Source organism: Triticum dicoccoides, unplaced genomic scaffold, assembly GCF_002162155.2.
Source record: "Triticum dicoccoides isolate Atlit2015 ecotype Zavitan unplaced genomic scaffold, WEW_v2.0 scaffold74033, whole genome shotgun sequence".
NCBI lineage: Eukaryota > Viridiplantae > Streptophyta > Magnoliopsida > Poales > Poaceae > Triticum > Triticum dicoccoides.
In genome coordinates, this window is record NW_021296235.1 from 334,414 (window position 1) to 343,292 (window position 8,879).

General features: G+C 39.0%; 1 pseudogene; it reads right to left on the bottom strand.

Annotated features, from left to right (window-relative positions):
* Positions 1–5,980: 5,980 nt before the first annotated feature.
* LOC119347711 lies at positions 5,981–8,285 on the bottom strand (annotated as a pseudogene).
* Positions 8,286–8,879: the final 594 nt, after the last annotated feature.

The following is an 8,879-nucleotide window of genomic DNA, read 5'->3' on the forward strand; positions in this document are numbered from 1 at the left end:
AGCATTCACATATCCTTCGTATCCCTTATTTTGGCCGGGAAAAAATAGAAAAATAACACACATATCCCAGCTCGGTGTACAAACAAAAAGAGCCATGTAGAAACTTATGCAGATAAATTACCCTTGTACAGATGAGTCATGCCTCCCATCACGGGAGAAAAACAATACCGCCACATAAGTCTTGAAAACCCTAGGTCTAACGGCTATAACACTAATTGGGACACAACTTAAGAACTGCAGTTGCGATCCATTTGAAACTTGCATTTGCGATACAATTTGAAAACTTGCCGTTGTCACCAGGCTTGAAAACTTTTGAATATGGAAATTTTGACTAAAAAAACTCCCCAAAAAGCACTCCACTGGAGGGGGGTTGGCATTTGGTGTCATTATTAAAAGGAAAACCAAAAAAAAAGTAAGAATAATAGAAACACAAGGAAATAAATAACTCTTGTAATTTATAAGTTGGCAATTGCTTACAAAAAGTAGGAAATAGAAATGGTCTTTTTATATTGAAGAAGAGAAATACAATGCTGAACAAAAATCTGAATTATGAGTCATGACACACTGAATTCCGCCGGCCAACTACGCGCGAGTTGGATGTCTCCTTTTTTTGGTGCGTGCATGTGGTGGGTTGTGACGTTGTTTGATATGTGGGTTTGAATTTATAACGCCACCGCAAATAAAAGAAATTTGAATACTTCCATTTTTTTAGGGGAAATCAATCAACATGGTATGTTCATTTCCCCCCCCCCCCTAAAAGAACACATGCAATGTTGATTACAGTCGAGTTGCACACAGGTGGCTGCCATGTCAAACAAATTGGTATCATCCACACCACTGGGATGGGTTGCTATTTCACTCCGTCTTGTTCATCACCTGAATAAACAAACTAGGCAAAGCTTGTTGACCTCCAGAAAGGTGTCCCACGAGACCATGCATCACGACAAGTTGGGAGTAGTGGAGCGAATGTTGTTGATCACGCACAGTCGCCGAATCGCTCTCAAGGACACAAGCCCTTGTGCAGACTGACAGAGCTTCTTATGTCTGTGTGTTCCTTGGCAATGGCACACACCACACAACACCACCCCGCCTTGGTGGCCGCTTGCGCATCACGGAACCTGCGCTCGCAGCTCTGAAAGCCCGCGGCATCGACATCATAGGCATCAGGTAATGCAACTCAGACCCATCAGGCAATGCAACTCAGACTTCATCATCAGGACACAAAGAAAGAGAATGTGAAGCCATCATTTGCATTGCTGAAACTAATTAAGCTCTGTTTTTTTTTGCGGGGTAATTAAGCTTTGTTTTTGTGATCCAGCAACAACGCTAGGGAAAAACAAAGAAAACAGGCCCCAGATCCATTCTTACACACATGGTGCACACACACTGTCACCGTAACAACTAACAAGAAACACACCAACATAAACGAATGAGCAGCAGAGAAGCACACCGACAACAATGATGGGAGGCGCATCTTCTTCCACCAGACACGTAGTATGATCAAAAAGCACATCAAAATTCTGCAGAGACGATATACAACAACCAGTCACCTGTGATGCAATCATCCTTGCCCCTTTAGGGGAGTACAATCAACGGCGTGCTCCAGCAAGCAGGCGCCGCTCAGCTGGGTTGATTCAAGTCTGCTGGTGTACTTGTTACAGAGTTTTTACTTCACCGGGCCTTGTTACCTCACCTCACATGACAAGGAGTGGCCAAAGCAGCAGCAGGATGTACTCCAGGGCTCTCAGGTAGATCCCGGGTGGGTTTTATACCCATTACAACAAGTGAAAGGTAATCTTAACTTTAACAACAGCGAAGTAAAGCATGTGAGCAAGGAGGAAACAGTAAAAGGTAAACTCAAATGGCGACAGCTCCACTCTTCAGAGCTCATTGGATGCGCGATCAAGGGTGGCCTTGTGTCGTAACTGCGTGAGGAGCGGTAAGTTGCCGTTAGATGAAGACAGGACGGTCGAACGATGAGCCCGGCCGGTTTGGTGCCAACCGACCGCTGGGTGTCGATTTCTTCAGAACATGATGCAGTCTGATTCCTGACAAGGAGGGAGATGTGTAAGTAATTGGCATGGTTCTGCCAGCAAGGGTTCAGAATATTTTGTGCCACGCTAATACTGAAGTGAATGACCGAAATACTAACCATCACGCACACAGTATGAACGTGAATGATGTACTCATCGCGGCAACTTCCAAGTAACATCACAATGCTTCAGATAGCTTTAGGCGACGCTGCTTCTAGCCTAGGCAGTGTTTCTGCTTCTTCCTTAGCGTGGCTTCAGATATTCCGCGGCCTGGTTTAAGTTGATCCATCACCCTCCTTGGCAGCTGATTCTGAAATGTTTTCAAGTCACTGAACTGAATGAGAACAACACTAACCATCGTATAGCATGCACAGTATGAAGGTGTACCAAAATCCATCTGAGATGGGACTATCTTAAGTAGACTGCATCCAAGGAAGAACCGAAGGAGGGGCATCACGAGTAACAGTTCGGGGCATGATGTCTGACTGAAATATGTGAGGGCAAGGCATTTACAGTTCCATCACTCGTTAGGCAAATTCCCAGCATTAATCAACATCCTCATTCACTGTTAATAAGCTGCAAGTATACCTGGATGACAAAACTGCAAACATGATCAACAGCAAAACACTGACAAGTCATTGTTTTCCATAATTATGCTAGATGATCCTTTGATCCCTAAAACTGAAGATTTTCCAGGCACCCCTTCAGTCTTCATGATTTTTTGACGAAATGTAAACACAAGTGGCTTGAAAGCCCATCAAACAAACATAAGAACACCTTGACAACAAGCCAATAGGAATTAGAAATGCAAGAACACCTGGTACTGATAGTAACATAGCAATGTATGAAAAAAAACCTTAATATCAGTAGCTTGACCTGAAGTCTAATTTATTCCATACTGATGTCCTACTGCTATTTTGATTGTGACACCCAAAATAGGGAAGTAGACTGCCACGTCTTGACAGCAATAACCCCAATTTAAATGCAAGATATGAAGAAGCCTATACGATTGAACAAACACCTGCACAGAGAACCAAAAAAATAGTGATCACAGGTTTTGTTGGTAATTACATCTAGAAAAAAAAGACTTGCAGAAGGCTTTGGCTGTTAATAATGTCGATTTTATCGACTTGTGGAATGACTAGGGGCGTTGAGAAACAAATCTGAAATACTTTCACTACCGTATTTAACGGAAGGGGCGCATGAATCTTACCCATGACGGCAATGGCACCCGAAGCGTCAGTGGTGGGCCGGTTCACGTTGGCCTATGGCCGCCCGATAGGGAAATTGGGCCCAAGCCGGCCCGAGGGCGACCTCACCTTGAAAGGGAGGTAGCGGCAATATAGAAAGATAAACGGGCCCGTGCTACGGTCGAGGGGTTATAGAAGACGAGGGAGGCCATGTTCATCGGAAAGGGAGGCCGACGGAGGTCTTGAAGCTAAGATGCTGCGACCTCTGCCACGCTCGGGGGATACTGATGGGGCCATGACCCGGGGGTGGCTAACCAAGCTGGACCAGGTGAAGACATGGGCGGCCCACCAAGTGGCGTGACTGGGTTGTGATTGATGGCATCATGGTCAACATCAAGAATTTGGCTTCTTTTTTGTTTTTCAGTTTCATTTCCTTTTTCTGTCTTTCTGTTCCTTCTTCTTCTTTCTTCTCTTTTTTTCTGTTTCCTTTTTCCGTTTTTTGTTTCTTTTGAAAATTGTTTGGAAAGTTCAAAATTTGTTCGTGTTTCAAATATATTTCAAAAATAAAAAATGTTCGTGTTTTAGTTTTTTCATAAATTATGAAAATGTTCGCATTTTTCAAAAAATTGCTTGTGCATTTCAGAAAATATCCTTTTTTCATAAAAAATATTTGGGACGTTTATTTTCAAATTTTGACACATATTAAAAAAATGTCCACAATTTCCAAAAATTGTCATATTTTCATTTTTCCAGGAGTTTCAAAATATGTTCCATTTAACAAAATTATTCACAAGTTAAAAAAACCGTGTTTGCAATTTTTGTTGAATAATTTCAAAATATGTTCACGTTTAAAAATTTTGTTTTGTAATTTGGAAAAATATTCCCATTTGAAACAATTGTTCATGATTGTCAGAAAATGTTCTCCTTTTCAAGATTTGATTACAATTTTAAAAAAATAATCTGTTTCACAAATATGTTCCCATTCTCAAAATTTGTTCACAATTTCAGGAAATGTTTTGTGTTTTAGAAAATGCACTCTTTTTAAAAAAATGCTCAAATTTATAAAAAAATGTTCATAATTTTTGTAGGAATTTCAAAAAATGTTAATAGTTTAAATTGTTTTTGTATTTTAAAGAAATGTCCCCATGTTTGGAAAAAAAGTTCGAGTTAAGAAATATGTTCTTCTACTACAAATAATGTTCAGATATTTTCCAAAATATTTCGAAATTCTAAATTTTGTTCCCATAATTTATAAACTATTTTAAAATTTCAAATTTTGTTCACATTTTCCAAAATTTCGTTCATGTTTTCTAAAATCTTTTTAAACAATTAAAAAATCTGCGTGCATCAGTAAATAGGACGCTAGATTAAATATCACGTTATAGTGAAAAAGGGTTCACTCTGTCAATTGTCAACGTCGTCCATAAGGCTTTGGCTAGCAGCACGTGATCGTAATTGTGAGGTCGCGAGCTCGATCCTGGCAGCCGCGTTTCTTTTTTGCGAGTTCCCCCGCGATAGATGGGCCGGCCCAGTCGGAGAAAGTCCTGTGCGTGAGGCCGCCTGTTTGCCGCAGTTAGCGGCCTATAGGAGCTCCCGCTCCACTAACTCTTCCTCCATGAAGATGCTTCTCGACGTGGGCCAAATATTTTTCTAAACAATAAACGGATCATACATGACAAATGTTGATGCAAACCAACTAGAATAAAATAAGATTATATTTTTATTATAAGATTTTTCAGATTTTTATGGGGATTAATTTTTGCGGGGGAAAAAAGCTAGAAAATCTGATAACAAAAACATAGTCTGTCCATGATTAAACTGATAAAATAGGTATGGTCCATGATTCTGGGTTAACAAATAGGAGGGATTGATTGGTATTTATTTGCTTCTGGACCTTGAATTTATTTTTGATTATTGGGTGGCCAAAGATGTCTGACTGATATTCGTTTTTACCATAAAAACAACTTATTAATGGACCGTGAACTTATTAATATTGACCTGGTTTATTGTGTGACCAAAGATTGGTTTAACGAAACCAGAATGGGATGAAAAAACAAAACAAAAATCAATGTAGAGTGGGAGGTCGGACGAAGGGGTGGTGGGCGAAAAACTGAGTAAAAGATGAAACCTTAGGTTCTTTTTATGTAGTATATATAGATTTTTTTTCTATTTTTTCATTGAACCTTTTGGAACCTTATACTCTTGTATGGCTTGGTGTGATAGATTCATCTATAAAGTGGGGCATATATAAGTATATAGCACCACAGTAATTTTCGCACAGTAAGGAGGAATTCCCCTTCCGCTTCACAATGGTAGTAGCTTTAGGTTAGCTTTAAGCTAAAGTTTTTGAAATATGTGCATACATATTTCTGAAAATTACTACAGCAACTACTACTATGACCGTAGTTTGTATTTCCTTCCCAAACTGTAACACCGAAGAGATATTCTTGAACTAGGAAATGGTTTCCAATTGGCACTTGTTTAAACAATACCTTCAAGAAACCCACCTCTATCTCGTTAGCACGTGCCGCCAACCCGAGTTTTATGTTTGAGTGTTCCTTTTTATTTTAAGCAATATAGTAATTGTTAAGACTTTACAAGCATTGCATTGGATCAAGGACCAATGCATGTATTTGGTACATAGCGGTGCAATGATCGGATACAAACACTACATATAACAATATATAGTGTACGATGTACAATCTGTATAGGTAAACGACTGTCATAACTCCACCATTATTTATAAGTTTGAATTCTTCAAACATCAATCGGGAGAATGTATAGAGAGTCCAAAGTATCTTTGAGCGACTCGGAGGTGGTGTATGCATCTTCACGCTTGTACATGAAATCCATCGTCCTTGCGAGATTGACTGCTCTTGACAAGACTGCGAATGGATGAGCCGTCGGCTGCATGAATCCTTCATTGATATCCATCCATGCTTCTTCAACTATCTGGTTAAGCCCTTCGTTTGCCTGCTGCACTGTGCACCCATTCTCCTTTATGTAGGTCTGCACAGTAGATACCACGTGCTGCGAAGCTTGTTCCCGCTTCATTAACAGAAAAGGAAACAAAATTATTACATATGTTTTTTCCCCATGGAAACATAATATATTTTCACAGTGCAAAGATATATATTACATCTATATGATAATCTTATTACCTCATGGGATGTAATGTCGTTCATAACACGGCCGATTATGCATACGGCTCTGATGATTCTTGGGTATGTCCAAGTCCATTGTACAGTCTCACTGGGCGTGACATCTCCCATTAATAGGAATGCAAGGTTTGATATGTGCATACATCCGCTGCTACGAACAGATATTTGTAGGTGCTCTTCAAGGTTAGATGGGACGTATTGTTGATCACGCCATTTCTTCAGCATTATAGCCATTTGCAGTGTCGATAATCTACATAAATATGCACACAAAAATGTGAAGTGCAAAGTATCCTGTATAATTGCCATTAGTTACCTAGAAAATAAATCCTGAAAATATTTTTGATTTGAACATGGAATCAAAGAACATTGACTCATACTTCTATATTTCCTGGCAACATACTAGATTTTAAATTAGTAATATTGCTTTTCACATAAATAGCTAAACAATTAACTGTGGAATACCTATATTACTTCTATATCTCAAAACTGTTTTGTATTAAATGAAGTTAAGACGATAAATACATACCAGTTCTTTAACCAACTCAGCATGCTTATTTTTCTGAAGTTTCAAGTCCTCTTCAATGCAGTTTATGGTGGAAACGGTGCCCTTGTAGAACGGCCTCATGTATGTTGGGACTTGCTCAGCTGCATGCTCGTCCCACCTGCGTTTTAAGGCAAATTATAGTACAGATATTTTGAACAGATGGTGTGCATAAAAATAGTAGAAGCTTGCAAGTGAGCACAATAAATGGGCTGAATAGGTGTTAAGGACAAAGGAAACCTGTCAATTGCTGAAGTAAACATCGTGCTTTCTTGTGCGGTGCTATAGTTGTCATAGAAGTCATCAAAAACCGACACAAGGGTAATCAACTTTGTAAGCACGGTTCTTGGATATGAATAATGGGGCTCAAAGAAAACTCCCATCATCCAAAAGTGCATCTCAACCATTCGATCACGTGCCCAGGGTAGGTGGGTTTTTATATCAAATCCATTCCACCATCTGTAAATCGACACATACAAAAGGGGACAATGCATTTAATTTGTTAAGAATATATGACGTGTTAACAATAAATGAGTTAATTCACATAAATATAGCAGAGCCTTACAGGGTAAGATCTTTAAGCTCGTCACAGTACAAACTTTGCACGATATTGTAGTCCAGCTTTGCAAACTCCAATATGGTCTTGTTTCGTGTGTGCTTTTTCTCATATGTTGAGATGTAGCGCTTTGCTTCAATTCGGTGAAGCCTCCTGAAAAGGGGAGTTTCTAGGGTGTATTGCACTTCTTGTGACAATGTCGGATCCAACTGGTTCACCATATATTTTAGGAGCTGCTTTGTCGAAGTCATAAGATCATCAAGTATTTTTTCTCCATGGGTTCTCAGATGTGCAGCGTTGTAGAGAACCAACAAAGTTATAGCATCAGTGCTCCCAATAATTCTGTTCCCGTCAACAAACATGGTAAACACATCTGCATAATTATACCAAAATGTTAAAGCAACTAAAAAATATATTACTAGTAAAATGGAAATAGTACAGCTATATTTTCAATTGTATATTCAGTAGAATGGAAATAATACAGCTATAATTGCTTGTATAACATCATGTTCTGTAACGTCCACCCAAACATGTTCACGTACCAGAAGAGACAGGGTAGCCATGTTTCCTAAGCAGGTAAAACCGCAAGGCAGCTGTATAAAGGTCATGAATTTCATGCTTGTCACCATATATATCACGCAGCAATTCATCAATCTCCTGTCGGTAGTGATAGTCCACCCCAATACACTGCAGTGTGTCAACAAGCTCCAGCTTTTGAGGTAGATCAGTGGAGCTCATGGTGTTTAGTATGATTTTCAGCACCTCTTGCTTATTATCTTCTGCCCTGTCTTCCATTGATAAATACTGCAAGACATGTTGATTGATGACATGACAAGCTCTTAGTCACACTTAGTTCATATGACGTTAAGAAATTAACTAAGTGGCCCATGAATATGCATGGGCGCCACCTTCAAGGTTTGTTTTAAATTATTTTAGCCATTATAAAATTGTCGTCACCAATTTTATATCTTTGAATACTCAGTTATGTGACCATAAAATCTATGTGGAAAAATGATTTAGAATTATTTTTTCTCATATGATTTATTTTAGTTCCTATGGAAGTCCATGAGAAATAATAAAAGAAAAGAGTGGTGACAGAACATTGACAGAAAATTAAGTTTCCTCCGTATGTAATTGTACCCCACTGTAAGATGTAGGACAAAGTCTCATAATAATGCATAAGGAATGCCAAACCCATGACATTGACATGATAAACAAGAACAAAAAGATTGATATGACACAAAACAACAAATAATTTCAAAAATTCTAAGAAAAGGAAGAAAACATGTTTATTGACTAGCAGGGTGCAAAATTTCATGATGACATGAGATTCGTGGTGCTCTGAAAAGTAAAACAAAATTGATGCTCTGAAATGCTTCTATAATAGCCTTCTTAGAG